This window comes from Pteropus medius, unplaced genomic scaffold, assembly GCF_902729225.1.
Source record: "Pteropus medius unplaced genomic scaffold, Ma_sr-lr_union100, whole genome shotgun sequence".
NCBI lineage: Eukaryota > Metazoa > Chordata > Mammalia > Chiroptera > Pteropodidae > Pteropus > Pteropus medius.
The window spans coordinates 5,584,563-5,601,149 of NW_024350923.1; the positions used below are offsets into that span (position 1 = coordinate 5,584,563).

General features: G+C 44.5%; 1 long non-coding RNA gene across 1 annotated transcript; it reads right to left on the reverse strand.

Annotated features, from left to right (window-relative positions):
* Positions 1 to 1,129: 1,129 nt before the first annotated feature.
* On the reverse strand, positions 1,130 to 14,215 carry LOC120584852 (uncharacterized). The gene is made up of 2 exons (XR_005648161.1): positions 2,462 to 14,215; positions 1,130 to 2,209 (listed from the first exon to the last, which is right to left on the reverse strand). It is a non-coding gene; the product is annotated as an uncharacterized LOC120584852 (long non-coding RNA).
* Positions 14,216 to 16,587: the final 2,372 nt, after the last annotated feature.

The window sequence follows — 16,587 nt, forward strand, 5'->3', positions numbered from 1 at the left end:
TGACAGTCAGGAAACAGGCCGGACAGACCTTCCTTAGGCTGTTTGTGGCTTCCCTGCATTTGACCTCATGGCCACCTGGTGGGATGTGCCAGGCCGCCTGTCCTACACTGAATAGACTCTGCAATTGCGCCTTCTGAATTCTGCTTTTAAATTTCCCTGTCTCCTTCTTTTGGGTCAAGCAGCCAACCGCCCATCTGCAGGGCCACGCCAGCCCATGCTAATTTGTTGTTTCCTAGTGGAAATCAGACCCCACTTGGTACAAATGCATGTAAAACAGAAATCAGTGAGCTGAGGCAGGGACTCGAGGACCTATGTTCTTGCAACTTGTGCATGTTGTCTGCATAGCACTGATGTTACTGCTCAGAGGCCCTCAGGGTTCCCCTTTGGGGTGTGTACTCCGCCTACCTGCCCGATCCCAGCACAATCTCACCAATGGCTGTGGCACATCGAAAAAGTGATCTAGTGGTCTAGAGAACTGTCAGAGTTGAGGTTGCCTCAACTGTGTCACCATGGGCTCTCCCCAAGGACTCCAGTGCCCACCCTGGCTCCACTTGCCCCTAGTTATTTGCTCTTCCTGCACCAGGGCGTGTTGTTGGCCCCTGTCTTCCGCTGTCCACCCTGCCCATCCCCACCCTGCCCACTCCCCTCCCACCCATCCTGAAATAGCCATCCTGGTCCTTGGAGGTAGAGATGAGGGAGGTAGTGAGTTGATCCTGGGAGCCCTGGATGGAAGAGGCAGGTGGGGTACACACCATGACAAGTGTGGCCACTCCAGGGCCCCTCAGCCTTGGTGTTCAGAGCCCCTCGTCTGTCCCCCTCCCCTTCCCACAGGGTGGGGGGTATGGGGCTACTTCATCAGGTGCGTGAGGTCCAGGGGAAGGGGGTGAGCTGCAGCAGCAAGAGCCCTGACAGCCCAGCCCCAGGTCCCCCCAAAGGGATGAAGGAGGAGAGTCGAGGGCTCCGGGGAGAAAGGAGCTCAGTGCCCCACCCCAACACTTCTGTCCTTAGGGACCGTGAAATCCCGGATGAGGTGGGGAGGGGGGCCCGGAGTGAGAGCCGGAAGGAAGCAGGGACGCCGCAGGGACTCGAACCCTGGCCCAGCAGTGCTGGGTGTGCCACCACCAGCGCCTTTTGCTTTTTCCTGCTCATTTTCTCACAGACTCAAAGGTGAAAAGCAAAACCTGAACGCGGCCATGAGCCGCGTCCAGTAAAAGAAACACCTGCGGCGGCTCCGCGCCTCCCCGCCAGGTTCACTCCTTCCTGCCCTGACGTCCCTTCCGAAGGTGCAGCCAGGGGACATATGTCCCCTCAGCTTCACAGCCATATGTTCCCTGTCCTGCTGGATGCATGTTCCAGCTGCAGGAGCTGCATGAAGTCAGACGGGCAAACTCAACCACAAGTTATGGTCCTGCCTGTTCTAGGACAGTGCCCGCAGTGACAAGTTTTGCACGTATAAATTTCCAGAAAGATGCAAAGAAACTTGAGAGGCCACCTCTGTGTAATAAGGATGGGACAGGGGAGGGGAGGGGATGTTACTTTTGTATAAAATGGCTTGAATTATCAACTCTACACAGATTACTTTTATAACTGATTTTTGCCTTTGTCAGAACAGGAAATCTAAGAACGCGGGGAAAGTCTGAGCACTCTGGCCTAGGCCCAGCTCCAGTGGTCCTCCAGGTGTGCGGTGCCCCGGCTGCGTGGGGTCACACAGACGCGCCCACCTGCCTCACCGGCGGTCCTCCAGTCTCTCGGCCACTGTCAGCTGTGGAACCCTTCCTGGGAGCTGCCATTACACGAACATGAAGTCAGAGCACAATGCCCCAGTGGCCTCCTCTCTTCTCAACGGACTCTCATTCGGAGTCTGAGTTCCAGGGAGGACGGGTCCAAGTCGCCAGGGCCTGAGGTACATGAAGCCCACCCTGGACCCTTAGCCAATATTTGCCCCTATGCCACCCTCCCAGCCCACTGCCCGCAGCACCCACAGTTCCCAGCTCAGGCTCTGCCTCTTCCCAGCCCACGGCGGGTCTGGTGGGAGCGCCCCCAGGAGCTCTGCAGTCCTTGTCCACGAGTCCTGTCCTGGCTGCTCATGGAGGCAGGCCCCTGGACCCCTCATGTCAGCCCTGAAGGTCTCAGAAGTTCCTCCCCAGACAGGTCCAAGTGAGAAGCTGAGGTGCAGGGAGGGGTGAATCCTGCTCAGGGTCACACAGACCTGCGAAGTGGGTCCTTTCTACTCATTCTGAGGCATGAATGAGAGCAAAGCCAGTCTCTCTCTCTCACACACATGCACGCACGCACGCACACACGCGTGCACACACACACACTCTTTGTGGACTACCAGGTGGGCTCAGAGCTGCGGGCCCAGCTTCCATCCCCCTCATCCCAGCTCCCTCATTCCCTGTCCCTCCTCACCCGTTTCCCCTCAGCGTCACCCCCAAACACACCACAAAGGGCAGGCACTTACTGATTGCAGCAGGAGAGAGGAACCATGAACAGCCATCTAAGTCCCAACCTGATGATGAAGCAACAAAGCTCTGGCCTTAAGAGGCCTCAGAAACGGGGGCAGTCAAAACACACTCTGTAAGACGAGCAAAGAGTTAATGTAATATGTTAGTGGCCAGAGCACCAAGATTTGTACTGCGGGAACACCAGAAGGCCATCTACACAGGGCGACCTGCCACTGGCTACAAGGGGGAAAGTTCAAATGGTTTCAAGGAACCACTCTGCATTCAGAGTCAATGATCAAAAGTAAAAGCAAATCGTGTTTGCAGGGTGGTAGGGAAACAACAGTGCATATAATTGGCTCCTTAGAACCTTCTGGAGGGCACAGGGCAGTGAACAAGGAGAGCCGAGCAACTCCTCCTTCCCGTTGGCTACGGGGAAATGCAAGCCGAAGGAGGCCTTCAGGTAAAAAAGGAGGGATTTGCCCAAAGATGTCTGTGATAGTGATGTATGATCACACAGTGTCCCACAGGGCCTCAACCAGAACGGGCGGGTTATTTCAGCACGGGGAACTGTGCCCACAACAAACCCTGAAGTGGAAAAGCAAAATAGCCACCAATCGTAGCCGTGTAAAAGAGACACGCGTATGAGCAGAAAGCAGAAAAATCGATGTAAAAATAATTAAATTTTAAAATTCAGCAGTTGAAAATAACCCCAACAGATACTTCAGTCAAATGAAAACAGGACGACGGCCAGGTTGGGGCGGGGTGGGGTGCAGGTGCGGGTCTGGGCTGTTGACATCAGACAAAGTGAATTCCAGGCAGAGAGCACGCCACAGAGGACAACGGTCTGTGCTGTCGGGGGTCTGGAGGTTCCAATAACACTGCAGTAAAACACATGGAACAAAACTGGTGAGCCGTCTCTGGGGAGAACCAGAGGTGGTGAGCATGTAACCCCACTTTTCGTTATACAGGAGATAGTGGATTTGGCTTGGATCGAAAAACACCTGGAGGGAGGGACTGATCCAGAATGTGGAACGAGACAGAGAACACCTCCTCGGCTGCCGTGGGACATTGATAAAAATACCACATCTGAAGCAATGAAGAAAGGGAGCCATAGATTTGGAAAAGCAGCGATTGTACAGATCACTTCCTCAGGTAACCAACCATTCATTAAACCAGAGACTGATTACAATAGTTAAAAAAGTAAAAATTTCTAAACACCTAGAACTTTTAAAGCATAGTCTTAAAAAACTAGTCAAATTACTCATCAGACTGAAACCACAAAGCATACAGTAAATAAGGACGACAAACTCTTGCCAGACACAGACGGGAGGCCTGCAGGTGCCTGGGGGTCACATCCTGAATCCTCATGGTGACTCTGCCAGCCCCCTTCACAGCTCAGAGGCTTTGTCCACACCTTTCTCTCATCTGGAAATGCTCTTCCTTACAGATTCTCCTACCCCTCAAGTAAGAACTCAAAGGTCCCCGCCCCTGAGTAAGGGCTTCTGTCTTCACTCTCGGCCTGCACTACACGCCCTTGGGGCTGTTACCACAACTGCGCGAACTCATGATTCATGTAATCACCATCTGAGGCCTGTGCCCCATGAAAATGGGAGGTGGAGGCAGGGCCAGTCATCCTGTATGCAAGTGACTGAGGGGACCAGCCCAGTGTCTAGCCATAGAGGATGTTGTTGGAGGGACCGTTAGAAACTGGAACTGTGGAATGAGGCAACAGCAATTCACTGTTCCCCTTTGCCGAACGCCCCTTACCACCCACCCCAATGTGCCTCTGAGGCCCTGGCCATCAACAGGAACCCATGCATCTTCCTGGGTGGCATTGGTAGCCTCCCTTAGACAGGCTCCGCACCTCAGCAGGTGACAGCCTTGTCCGAGGTCACAGGGGCGTGGTGGGGCTGGAGCGGGACTGCCTCGTGCCGCAGCCTGCATCACCACACTGTACCTCCCCCTTCCACCGCTAAAAGTACGCGAGTTGGAAAAGAAATGAAGCAAGACTCTAGAAAAAGTCACAAAATCCAAGGAAATCAGAAGGAAAGAATTAACGAAATAAAAGTAGAAATTAACAAATTACAAAATGACTAGACCTGCTTCTTTAAAAAGGCTAATAAAATCGATTTCTAGAAAGTCTATTCAAGAGAAAGACAAACTAGGAATAAGAAAAAGTGAGAAAACTACTCATAGAGCATAGGAAAATATAAAAGGTTATTTTGCATTTTACACTAATACATATGAAAAAGATAATTTTCTTAGAAAACATAACTTTGAAAAATGAACTTATGATGAAATAGAAATATTGACTAGCCCAGTAAGCAACTCAGGAAGAAACCGAAAAAGTTTTCAAAGAACCACTGACCCTCTAAAAAGGAGCAGCGCCAGCTGCAGGCAGGTAACAGGACCGTCCATGCTGTCCGTCTGCGCAGGGGGCCAGGGCCGGGGCCATGCCCACTACTATCTCCCTCACGGCGGACACAAAGCGGCTGGACCCCTCACTCTCTCACAGCGTCTGCACCACACGACCGAGATAGGCTCTCACGATATCTTGGTCCCCGTTTCATCACTGAGGAATCTGGCTTCGAGAATGCGAAGCAGGGAATGGAGACCGAGCTGCCCAGGCTGTGCTTTCAGCCACCGCTCTTGGCCGTGTCTGCCTTTCCTGATACGCTGATACCAAAACCTGCCTGTCAGCACCCTGAAGTCAGCGTGGACTTTCTGATTCGTTTCTGTGTTGGCAAAATAAAGCTCCAGGCCCGAGAATGGTTTGTTTCAGAAGTCATAGGAGGGTGTAATAGTCCATTAATATTAATAGAAAAAGTAATATTCCGTTAATGTAAATAATCACTAGAAGATGCAAGGAGAAAAACCTGAAGTTCATCTCAAAAGATGCAAGAAAGACATTTTAGTAAGTCCAATATCTATTACTGATTAAAAAAACAAACACTTCTGAGCAACCCAGATCCCAATACACCTAGCGAGTGATGCCAGCAGACGTCGTATACGAGGGGACGCACTAGGACGGCGCTTCCCATCCATTTCTGGTGAGGACCACAGTCTTCTCTGCCTCCAAACACTTGTGGTCTCAAAGGGGACACCCTCCCAAACCGCAGTCATTCATGCAGCACCCTGAGGGTTTTTTTTTTGGTCACCTCTGAATACAGCAGTCCCTTTCCCCTCACTTAAATCAATTCGCTTTTAAAATATAAATTTAAGACCCTATAAGAAAATGGAATGGCAACCACAGAATGGGAGAACATATCTGCATATCATGTATCTGATAGTCTAGTATCCAGAATATATAAAGAACTCTTAGAATTCAATGATGAAAAGACAAACCCCCAATTAAAAAGTGGGCAACGAATCAAAACAGACGGTTCGCCAAAGAAGACACACACGTGGCTAACTAACAAGCACACAAAATGCTGTTTCATATCATTAGTCGTCAGAGAAATGCAAATCAAAAGAGATAGATACCACTCCGAGCCTATTACGATAGCTATAATCAAAAAAGTCAGATAAGAACAAGTGTTGGTGACAATGTAGAGAAACTGGAACCCTCATAAATTACAGATGGGGATGTAAAATGGTGCAGGCTACATTGGAAAAGTTTGGCAGTAGCTCAAAAAGTTATCTCTCCTAGGTATATACGAAGGAGAATTTTAAACCTATGTTCACATAAAAAGTTGCACACAAATGTTCATAGAAGCATTATTCATAATAGCCAAAGAAGTGAGAACCCGAATATCCAAATGATAAATAAAACATGGCACACCCGTATAATGGAACATTCAGTCATAAAAAGAACCAAAGTACTGTTAAATGCCACAATAGGGAAGAACCTTGAAAACATTAAGCTAAGTGAAATAAGACGGACACAAAAGGACAAATATATGATTCCACTTACGTGAGACACCAAGGATAGGCAAATTCATAGAGACAGAATGTATGATAGGGGTTACCAGGCACTAGGGGAGGGGGAGTGGGAAGTTATTTTTTTATTGGGCACAGAGCTTCCGTTTGGGATGATGTAAAAGTTCTGGAAACGAGTATTGCCGATGGCTGCACAACACAGTAAACATACAGGAACCACTGAATTGCACACCTCGAACGCATGATTTTGGTACATAAATGATATTTCAATTTAAAAAAGTAAAAATAAATTTATTTTAAAAGTAAACTCTATATTACCACCATAAATAGAAAACCAGTGATCTTTCAAATACATGTTAAAATAAATATATAAAAATATCAAAAACTTAAAATGTTTGTCAGCAGAGCACCCCAACTTGTCTTGAGGACCACCAGCAGGATAGTCACCCCCTCAGCGGCTGAGGGCTTATATGCACCTCCCAGCGCCCAGCCTCACCCACCTCCTCCATTTGCTGACAGGTCCCACTAGAGGGTCAGGTGGGAACAAGATCAGGATGCTCACGGCTCGTTAGTAATTACAGCCAATTCCAAGACTGGAGAGAAGCACAAAACACGGAATCGATCACATGGCCAACACTCATTAAAGACAACTGCTACTTACTTGGGAGCCCCAGTAAGCTCAGTGCTTACATTACCCCTCATTCTGCTTCTTAGTAGATGATTATCCTTTTTTACAGGTGGGGAAACTGAGGCAGAAAGCTGGTCACACAGTAAATAAGTGGCGGGTCCAACATGAGACAGGGTGATCTGACTCGAAAGCTTGTACTTTTAGCTGAGATGCTGTATTGCCTGCCAACTGGCCCTAATAATGAAGTTCACCATGCTTATTTACAAAATAAAGTGTATACATATGTAAAATAAATCTGATCACATGCTACCTACCATCATCTGAAATTTTCATAGAAAAACATACCCAACCACAATACAGAAGAACAGTTCCAGGAACAAACGTCATAAATGTGCATAACTTGTATAAGAGGCCTAAGATTCCTGAGTCTAAATCTCCTGGTGAAATTCATCCTGTCCTGAATGAACAGGGAGGCCACGCGCTAAATGGGAAGTCTCAGTATCATAATATATTTATAGATGTAATGCAATTCCAATGAAAATCCAAATACTTTTATTATAAAACTAAAATAATTAAACATAGGGTTGGCACAAGGAAAGACAGATGAGTGGAACAGACTAAAAAGTTCAGAAACAGAACTTAATAAGTATATTAAAGAATATATTCCATAATTAAGCGGTGGCATTTCAAATCAGTAGAGAAAGAAGAATTAATTATTCAGTAAATAGTGCTGGAAAAATTGCTTCACCGTTTTGAAAGCATTCGATATTTTTAGTTTTCATACTATACACAATAACTTCTAGAAGAATTAAATGTCTAAAATGAAACCGCAGGGAACCACAAGAAAATCCGGCATAACGCCGAAGTATGAAACCATAATAAGAAAATAGATTTGACTACAAAATTTAAAACCGCTGGCAAGATCCAACATGTAAATTTAAAAAGGCAAATTACAAACTTAAACAACTTTTTGTAATATATACGGCTAAATGTTCTCAGCAAAAATAGTTCCCAGGAAGGGAAAGTAGAAGTGAAAATTTAAGTGACGCACAAAGCAGACGCGCAAGCCGCTAACAAACACAAAAAGTGAACATACAGCATCATAAAATCAAAAGGCACAAATTAAAACATTTTTGCCTTCCAGTCAGTGAAGGACAAGAACGTCAAGGCTGTGGGAACTGCTGTTGAAAGTTGAGTTTTGCCGCCTTTAGGAGGGCGTGTGGTAGCCTGAGTCAAAAGCCTGTGAGCCAGTGATGTCACTGCTAAGAAATTCTCTTAATAATCAGATTTGTGCACAAAAATGTCTTAGAAAACAGGGGAAAGCATCCTATCCAGTTTCAATAGTAAGTCAGAAAAAATCATAATCGGAAAACAGAACAGCGTTTGGTTGAAAACCGGGCCCATGTATGTTATTTCTGAAACAGACGCAGGCCATCTCTGACTTAAGTGTGGAACAGAGGAATAATGAAGTAAAGCTTGGTGGTCTTGCTTCCATGCAGGCCCCTTCAGTTCAGCCTCTACTACAGCACACAGTGAGCCCAGTGGAGGAGGGGTGGGCTACCCCCCAGAAGCGATGCAGCCCCCTAACCAGAAGAGAGTCTGCGAGGAAGCAAATGGACTCACCTCAGCAGCCCCCGAAGAAAACACCGTATTCCAGAAAGGAACACGTGTTCATGATGGTGGCCTTGAGACACTGGAGAAACAGCAAATTCTAGTCTGTATAATATCTTTGATAAGGCAGTAGAGCATGCAATACATTTTGTAAACAGTTTCAGCGGGTTGGGGACAGGAGAAGATGGCTCAGGGGTTGAGCATGGGGAGTCAGGTGCTGGTCAGAACAGGATTCTGTTTAGACATCCTGGTACACAGAACTTCCCGGTGACAGAAGTTGGCCCCACAGGGGCAGAAGTCAGAATGCAGACCCTGCTGTGTGTCAATTATATGTCAGTAAAACTGGGGCGGGGAATGCAAACCCTCCCAGCTGCACTCTCCTGGAATGTGACCTCCTAGAGGAGGCCCAAGTCATCCCCCAGCTGGGTCTGCATGACCGTGTTGGAATTTTTACCAGGACAGTGCGTTTAGGAGCATTTCATCTGCAAAGTCCACTGAACGGGACATTGCCAGCTCAACAGCAACAAGTAACTGTTGGCACAGCAAAAAAAACCCTAAAAGCACTCTGTGGCGGGGCGGTCACTAGGACAGGTGCAGGGGCTGCCAGGTAGGTTTAGGGTGCCCGGACACCGGAACAGACAGGCCAAGACTAGGACACTGGCCACAGCTTCCCACAAAATACAAAGGCGAATCCATAGAAAGGCACCTGATTCTTGCACAGGAAGACGACAGCATGAAACATCATAAGGAAGTAATAATGTAAACGTGCAGGAAGTCAGGACAATTCTGAAAAAGTAAAATAATGAGGTCGAGCTATATTGAAGTACAGAACTACAATATTTAAAACTGGAACCGAGCATAAATCAACAGATCAATGGTAAGAAGTAGTAACCAGTAAACGGTGTAAATGGTCAGTGGTGACTATCCCTAAGTCACTCATTACACCAAAATTGAGTCCAGATAGAGCCACGATTAGAATAAAAATAAAACCTTAAAAGAACCAAGACGAAATATGGGGTTTAACAAAAAATCATCTTGAGCTGGATTTGCCTTTCTAAACCACTCCATAAAAGAAAACATTGATAAATGAGTATTTATATAGTTAAGACATGGAACAGGAAAGTTTTAGCATGAAATTTAAAGAGCAATGACACACAGAAAAGTATTTGTGACACAAATGATACGATTAATTTCTTTTATAAAGAGCTCTTAGAAATCAGCGCATGCACAACCCAATACAAATACAAATCAAAACTACAATGAAACGGTATTTTCACTTCTCACATTGACAAAACACCAAACTCAAGAACACAGTGCTGGTAAGGTGTAGGGAATGTCAACTGGGACATTCCTTAACGTTCGTGTACATTGGCGGTGTCCACCCTATTTAGAAAGACACATGGACTGTGAATTCCCTCCAACTTCCCCCGACATAGATACAGTTGCCCATATAAAATACACACAGACAGATACTCAGTAGAGCCTCATATACAGTAAAAATGGCTGAAAACAACCTAAAAGAGATTGCTCCCCAAAAGAGGAATGGATAATGCAAACATGGACAAGGACACAAATGGTGAAAAGTCCAAGGTCGACCACAAACAAATACAGGTATGCAGTGAGCACCCAGATGTACTGTTAACTGAACGATCTCAAGTGCAAAACAGGGTATATGGTACACCAGGATCACTATAGCTAAATATGTACACAGAATTCTCTAGAAAAAAAAACTCTAGTAACTGGCCCCAACACTTGCCACTGTGAGAAGGGAGGCGGGGGTAGAGAAAAATGCTACTATACCTCCTACAGGGTTTGAATTTAACATGTACAGATTACTTTGAACGTTTTCTACACTTTTAAGTTAAATAAATTAGAAGAAAATCCACAGAGCCTTTGCTCTTGGTGTCAGCACAGGGCAGAGGTAGGGCCTTGCTTTCACGCACAGACGGTGGGTCACACGGTTGTCACATCGACAGAAGAGTTGGGAGACAGTGCACTGACCGCTCCCCAGGCTGAGAGGGAGGAGAAGGCTCCTGGGGCAGATCCTGGGCCCTGCAGTTCATGACATTGACCTCTCCGGGACGCCGAGTAAGAGACAGAACAGGGTTCGCAGCTGTGCTCCTGGCACTTGGTGGCCTTAGAGAGAAAGAGCGTGTACTTGAACCAGAAAGCAGTCAAGGTTGTCTGAGCAGAAGGCGGGAGGGGAAGCCGACTGTACCCCGACCCGAAGGCACCCCACTCAGGGCTAGAAATGCCTCGACAGATGCCGGGTGCGATTTCAGCAGACTAAACACAAGATATAATTAAATACCACTTTTTGTGCAAATGTCACAACTGCTTTCCTAGAATAGTTTTTCAACCTGATTAGAATAAAGACCAAGAAGCAGACTCTGAGGCTTGTTTTGTGCTAATAAAGTCAGGCACCAGCTTATGCTACATTCTAGTATGAACAAGCAGTTCCAGCAGCTGGACAGCCTTAGCCGGACTCCACGGCAAGTTAGGGGAAGGCCGGTGTCATTCCGCTTTGGCAGCAGGCCACCTCACAAGACGGAGAGCCCCCGACCCGACAGCACGAGCAGGGAGAGCCTACCAGCCAGGGCAGTGCGAATGCCCGCAGCTTCTCCTCCAGGCACTGCTGTCACAGGCCACTCACTGCTCTGAGAAGTGAGTTGTGAGAACATCACAGAGTGCACCTACACACACCTGGCTGCTATAGCCCACCGCACACCTAAGCTATACGAAGGGACTACTTGCTCCTGGGCTACTAACCTATACAACATGCAGTATGTGGCACAGAGCAATTGTAACAGTATAGTATTTGTCTGTCTAAACATGGAAAACGTACAGCATAATATGGTATAAAAGAAAAAATTGGTACGCCTGTCTAGGGCACTTACCACGAACGGAGCTTGTAGGACTGGAAGTTGCTCTGGGCGAGTCGGTGAGTGAGAGTGGATGTGAAGGCCTAGGGCCTTACCGTGCACTGCTGTAGATTTTGCAAACACTGTACACCTAGGCCACGCTAAATTTACAAAACAATAGATTAAATCAAGCACAATAGAAAATATGCAAACAAGAAACATGGTAAACACAGGATGTGTGAGGCTACTGCCTCTGATATAATATGGCATGCTGTTTTACAGCAAACTTTTTTTATAAGTAGGAAGAGTACACTCCAAAATAATAATAAGTATAGCGCCACATACCAATATAAGCAAAATTCAATATTACGGAGCCAGTAAAACAATCGAGTAGCTGCAGGACAGTACATATTATATTGTATGATTCCATTTTAGAGCAGACGACTAGAAGAACTTCCATCTTCCACATTGTATTTTTCTGTAGTGTCTGAATTTTAAATACAAGACCAGTAATTTATAAAGGGACTAAAACAAATCCTGCCACATAGTTTCCACACCTCCATCCACACAACAGTATGTAACAGTAAAGCTCAGCCACAGCCTTACCGAAATCTACAAAATTTCGATCCCTTCAGGAGAGTCACAGTGATGCAGAGATAAGCAGAGAACAAAGCCATCGTGTGAAGCGGATGCAGAGTTTAGGTTGGGTGTTCTCAGTAGCCTCACAACATGGGTAATTTAAAACATTGTACTTCAAGAAAATTTTGTGTCCTGGACCCTGGGACCCCTATCAGCATTAAGCCCACAAATGTTAAACCCACAGATGCCAAAAATCCACTGCACCAGTTAAAGTCTCACTGGGTCACCGTGAATATATGACAGATCAAAGAAGGCCAATGGTGGAAATAGAAAAGTCTGCGATACCGGGTGTCAAGAGGATCCAGACAGATGCGCTCACACGCAAGTATGTGAACTCGCACACCCACCCTGGAGGACAACAGGGCAGAACGTGGTAAACCTTCTGACCCACATCCTATGACCCCGCGATCCCACTCTGGGTAACTGCCCTGAGACAGACTTATGCATATGCACGAGGGGGTATGGATGATGACCACATGGCATCGTTTGAAGTATCACAAAGACTGAAAATAGTGTAAATGTCCAATATGAGAACAGCTACATAACTCAGAGCACATTCATGTTAAGAAATACTACACAGCAGATCATGTGAGCCTACCTACTGTGAAATAGCAAGTCAATAATGATATACTGTATACAATTGTATTTTCCTCACTTATATAGAAAAGAAAACAACATGTCTCTTTCAGATGTGGATATAAATAAATAGAAAAAGGTCTGGCAGGAAACACAGCAAAGGGGTAACACTGGTTATCACTGGGAGGGGCTGGGTAGTGCCAACCCTGTCGGTTGAGTTTGAATTCTGCATATGACCGCATTTAACAGAATAAGAGAAGCAGTGGAAACATCAATGAATTAACTGTGGTATAGTCACATGATGGACTCTATCCAGTAAGCGAACCAAATGAACTAAATACATAGCAGGATCTTACATTAAATGAGAAAAAGTCCAGAAGACTATGTACAATTTTATAAAGTTAAAAACAACTAAAATGAAAATATGTACACTCCGGTGTTCAGGATGATGATTACCTAGAGGTGGGGGGGATGGTGGATGACCACATAGGTAGACGAATTTACCGTCTAACGTCCTCGTTTTTATATTGAATAGAAGATTTGAAAATGCTTACCACATTATTACGAACATCTAGAAAGCAAATCAGAGAGAGCCATGTTCTATCATGAACCAAAGATTAACCAGTTCTGTGTACTCAAGTGCCAACAAGAATATTCTCACCTTGAGAGTATCGTAGCTTCAACTTACTAGACTGAAACATAATGAACAGTGAGTCATTAAAGTTCATTGTATTTGATTAAAAATAATAAAAACTAGAGACTAAAAATTCCAGAAATAGATTCAGGCAGATAATCATAAGAAGCCAATATTGATAGGACCAAAAGAGCAAAGAATATTTACTCAATAAAACTTTGATATTTCAACTTTATCAATATAAATAATTTAGATCCACTTCTAGGTCAGATTCATAACTCCTTAAATAGAGAGAGTATCTATGGGAATACATGTTTTTAGCTACTAAAGGAAAAGGAATCAGAGAAAAACCCAACAGACTCATTATTATTATTATTATTATTAGACTTACTAGACTAATATTTTTAAAACACTTGTATAATAGTTTTGCTCCAACAATAAAAGGAAAAAACAAAAATAAGGTTGACAATCACACTGGCAAATGCTTACCTTCTCAACTATATAAAGAATTCATGATCATTATAAAAACCTATATGGAGATTTTACAAGGTAAGTGGAAAGAGGAAAAATGCAGACTGTAAACCAAGTGGTAAAATAGACTAGCCAGTAATTACAGAAATACAAATTATGATTACTAAAGTACTTTTAAAAGTAGCAATGAATACTCATAACACATGATTTCTTGGACATGAAACCAAAAGCACAGGTAACAAGAGTAAAAATAGATAAATTGGATTATGTGAAGATGAAAAATTTCTGGACATCAAAGAACATAAACAACAGACTAGAAAAGGAACCTACAGAATGTAAATACTTGTAAATCATGTATCTGATAAGGGACTATATAAATAACTCCTACAAATCAACAAGAAAACACAAATAATTCAATTTTAAAAATGGTCAAAGAACTTGAAAAGACATTTCTCCAAAGAGGATAGACGAATGGCCAATAAACATATGAAAAGATGCTCAACATCACTTATTATGAAAAGATGCTCAACTTCACTTATGAAAATGCAAATCAAAACCACAATGAAATATCACCTCACACTCATAAGGATGGTTGCTATTTAAAAAATAACAGAAAATAACCAAGTATTGATGAGGCTGTGAGGCTGTGGAGAACCGGAACCCTCGCACTGAGTGTGAAATGATGCAGCTGCTACGGAAAACAGGAGGGTTCCTCAAAAAAATTAAAAATAGAAATGTCATATGATCCAGCAATTCCACTTCTGGGTTTATGTCCAAAAGAACTGAAATCCAATACAAAAAGGTATCTGTACACCCACGTTCACAGCAGCATTAATTCACAATAATCAGAAGGTAGAAGCAACCCGTGTCCAATGATAAATGAATACATAAACAAAGCATATACATGAGATAACATTATTCAGCTCTCTCACAAAGGAAGTTTTTGACACATGCTGCACAACATAGATACTTAGTACATTATGCTAAGAAAAATAAGCCAGTCACGAAAGGACAAATACTGTATGACTCCACTTAATGTGAGGTCCCTAGAGTAGTCAAACTCAAGACACAGGAAAGCAGAATAGTGGGTGCCAGAGGCTGGGGGGCAAAGGGAAGGGGGAGTTTAATGGATACAGAGTTTCACTTTTACAAGATGAAAAAGTTCATAGTCACAACAATGTGAAAATACTTAACACTACTGAATTGTACACTTAACATGGTTAATATGATAAATTTTATGTTATCTTTCACAAATTTTTTTTAGAAACTGGCAATAGAAAAACCCTGAAGTTAGCAACTATGTAGGAAAACAGATATATTCACAAGGGGAAGTGTGACCTTTCTGCAGAGTATCTGAGAGTCTGTGACACGAGTGATAAAATTATGCATGCTCATGACCAGGCCATGCCACTCTGGGGACTGTGTATGTCTGCCAAATGTGTAGAGATGCTCAGAGCAGCACAATCTAAAATAATCAAAACACTGTTTACAACTTAACAGACTGACCAAACATTGTATAAGCAAAGCACAGTGGTATAAAATATTGCAGTTGTCCATTCACGATATTTTTGAGGTCATAGACCCCTTTGGCGAGATTATGCTTTCCACAGAAAAATATATAGACAGTTTCAGAGCATTCACAGACCTCCAGAAACCCATTCATGGAATTCTCGTGTGAGAATTAACCACCCTGAGAAAAAGCCAATCCCAGTGAGTCTATGGCCAAATGTGCATGGAAACAAAATTAAATGGAAAAGCAGAACAGACCAGAATACTCACACTTAACTACCACTACGGAAGGCCCAGAGCAAGGCGGGCAGGTGGTACCGGATGCATAGAGGGAACCAGAAGGTGGCTAGATCTGAGGCGGAGCATGAAAGGAGAGGAGTCACTGCAGGTGCCGAGTGACAACTAGCTGTGCCACTTGCGCATATTTGTCACCCCCATTTCACAGATGAGGAAAGCAGGTTCAGTGAGGTAACTTGTTCCGAGGCAGAAAGCCGCTAAGTGGCCAAGTTAGGAGAACCGACTGGGAAACATCATATATATACAATCATCTAAATGAGATCGTTTAAATTGATACAGCCACAATGGAACACTGCCCCTATATTAAGAGGTGCTGAACAGAATTTACAGTGTAACCCCATTTTTGCATAAAAACAAATACATCCTATGCCTAGCAAAACCTCTAGAAGCAAACATGTCAATAACAATTTCGTGAAAGATTACTGAGGATTTTTTTAATTTTCTTATTTGTAAACCTTTACAATAAACTGTTTGTGCACAATTAAGTTATTTAAAGGAAAAGAGGGAGCACGGTGTTGAGCTGAGGGGCCTGCAGGGTAGAGGCTCCCAGCAGGCAGCAGGCAGTTCCCACCCAGCAGGCCCTAAGGTGCTGTAGTGGGGGGCCTCACTCAGGAAGGTCAAGGTCAACTCCCACAATGCACAGCTTCACATCTTTCTCATTTTGGGTTACTTTGCTACTTTCCTCTTGCCATTTCCAGATTGCATCAGTATATTTTTGTGTTGAATAAGAACATTTAAAACAAACCAACAAACATCTGTAAGCCTGTTTGGGCATTTCATTTGTCAGCACCGCACAATAACAAGCCCTGCTCGAGGCCAGAGGTTCTGGTTTCCTCCAGTATCAAGTACAGAGAAGTCAGGCCCCACATAGGGCCTAAGAGTCCCTTAATAACCATTGTCAGTAGACAGACCCAGCTGCCGACAGGGTGGAGTGGGGAGTTAGGGTCCAATCTCCCTTCTGTAAGACACGCCATTTCTGCAGTTCTCAGCGTGTATGACCTGGACACACACAGGAGCCTCAACCATGCTTTCAGGCAG